The following is a 2,613-nucleotide window of genomic DNA, read 5'->3' as shown; positions in this document are numbered from 1 at the left end:
TAATCCCGTAGTTTAAAAAATCAAATACCTTTGTTGGTTCTGAGAGATTTGAGGACAGTTTTGTAACCCAAAGTGTATTTTCCACTCTTCATAACAAGAGCCAATCTGTTGTTAATGCTCTCATGGGTCTTCTTCTGCAGTTCATCAACAAAATAACCAGTAATTAGCATATATTCAGAAAATTAGGAAGAAATTATTATTTTTTAAATGGAAGTGGGATTTTACGGTCTTCTTGGCGGCAACCATTGTCGTCGGGGGGGAGCTTCGTGGCGAGGGGGTGGCGGGAGGGGAGTGACTGCGGAAAATACAAATGGTTCACCACAAACGATCAAAACCCTAGATGTTCACTGCAAGCGAGTTTATATAGTATTAACACTAGGGTTTTAGAGGTGTTATGGGCTTGTGGCCCTGTGGTACATTTCCGTATTATTAGGTAGTTCGTGAATATATTTTTATAATTAATAATTAATTTAATTAAAATATTATTTATTATTTAATATTAAATAATATTGATTGGACGTATTAAATTATTATAATTAATGTTAATAATATATATTAACGTATCATAAATGATAATAATATGATATATTAATTTTGACATAATACTATGATTATGTAATATTTTTACTTTTTATGTTTTACAATATGGATATAAAATAATAAGTAATACTTTAATTAATAACAATTAGTCAATTATTAATCAAAAAAATTTATTTAATTTATAATAAATATACAAAGATTTAATTAAACGTAATATAAAAATAAATATTTATTTAAATTTTTTCTGAATAGTTTTTAGCTTTTTTAAGTATTGTGCTTAATAAAATTAAAAATAAAACACATAATAGCTAAAGAAGCCCCTAAACTATTTTAAAAAATTCAAATAAGTAATTATTCTTTTATTGAATTTAATTAAAGATTTGTATTTTTATTATGAAATAAATAAGTTTTTATATTTTTATTTTAAGCTAAGTAAGCCTTCAAGACTAATAGTTAACTTAATTAAAATGTAACTTGTCATTACGAGTCATATAATGCTATACATGTTATAGTGATATATCATAATAGATAATGATATAATATTTTTCACAATTCACATTAGCATTATATTATTATCACATGGTATAAAGTGACAAGTAGTATTTTGATTTATAACATTTAATCGACTATTAATGATAATAGCTTATTTGATTTAAAATAAAAATATAAAATATTAATTAAATATAATAAAATAATAACAATTTATTTAAATTTTTTTAAATAGTTTATGATTAATTGAAATTAAACAAATGAACCATATTCATCTTTTGGAAAAAAATTACTAATAGTAACAACTAGTAATTTCTTATTGATTTAAATAAAAAAAATTATGTAATCAATTACTTATATTTTAATTGTATCTAAAGAAATTTTTATTCTTTTAGTATATTCATATAAATTTTAATTTATAATAAAAAATTAATTATCATCATACTTATACCAATATATTTTTTTTAGATATAATTTGATGACCTAATCACAAAATAGTTGAGATAAATATTTTTTTCCTTTTTCCCTTATACACACATTGCCACATGTTATATGACATGACTACACTAAATTAACACGAAATGTTGTCATCAAGCTAGTTTAGTCATATAGATAAAAATTATTAATTTGTATTAATTTTTTTGTTATGAATTAAAAGTTTGTGCAAGTATAATAAAAAAATATTTTTTAAATATAAATAAATATAAAAATTCAATTGTATAAATTATTATAAGTTAACAAAAATAACTAATATATATTTTGATATTTCTTTAAGTATATTTGCTTTTGTCATGACTCAATACTAATTACTAGTATTATTTTCTTAAAAATAAGATTTAAGTCCAAATTTTTCTTTTTCAAATTTCAGTAATAGAGAGATATGAAGTTTTTTTTCTAAATATTTTTCAGGGATACTTACGAACTCTCTTATTATCACTGATCATAATATTTTTTAAACAATTTAAAGATAAGAATAGTTTTTTTTATTAAATTTTATTTAAAATGAAAAAAGAGCATAATTATAATATATAAAAAATTAATTCATAAGCTATTTTCAAAGTCAAAGTTTGTAAATACCATTGTATATATATAGTTTCATATAAGAATATGAATATAGAAATTTTTTTAAATAAAGATGAAAATAATTATATTTATTTACTTAATTTTAAATTATTATTTTAAATATTTAATATCATTATTGATCTAATTTAAAAATATCAAGAACATTTTAATTAAATAGAATGATTTTCACAAAAATATTTGTATTATAAATATTAATAATATTTATTTAATTTATAAATAAGAGTTTTATTTGTATTAAATGACTTTCAATAATTTTTTTTCCTGATTTTAATAATATTGAACAATTTATATTAATATTTTTTAAAAAAGTAATTAACTGTACATTATTTTATATATAATTATTAATATATAAAAACGAGATTACCTTCTTTTTTTTTGAATTTATTTTGATTTTTGTTTATTTATTTTCTGGACCAGCTGGGCTACCCTTCCTTTCGCTCTCGATCCTTAGTCCCCGCAAAAAAATAAAAATCGCTTTTTCCTATTCCTACCTCTACTTTC

The 2,613-nt window shown here is 20.2% G+C and overlaps 1 pseudogene across 1 annotated transcript in view; it reads right to left on the bottom strand.

Moving 5' to 3' along the window:
* The window catches only part of LOC149527474 (protein NRT1/ PTR FAMILY 2.7 pseudogene), a 6,452-nt pseudogene that overhangs the window by 3,407 nt on the left and 432 nt on the right, over window positions 1-2,613 (bottom strand). The gene's annotated exons all lie outside the window — the stretch shown is intronic.

The sequence above is a fragment of the Theobroma umbraticum genome, unplaced genomic scaffold (assembly GCF_002168275.2).
Source record: "Theobroma umbraticum cultivar Fairchild unplaced genomic scaffold, ASM216827v3 scaffold_95.0, whole genome shotgun sequence".
Lineage (NCBI taxonomy): Eukaryota > Viridiplantae > Streptophyta > Magnoliopsida > Malvales > Malvaceae > Theobroma > Theobroma umbraticum.
The sequence above is the reverse complement of the archived record's forward strand: the minus strand, read 5'-3'. Positions and strand labels throughout refer to the sequence as shown.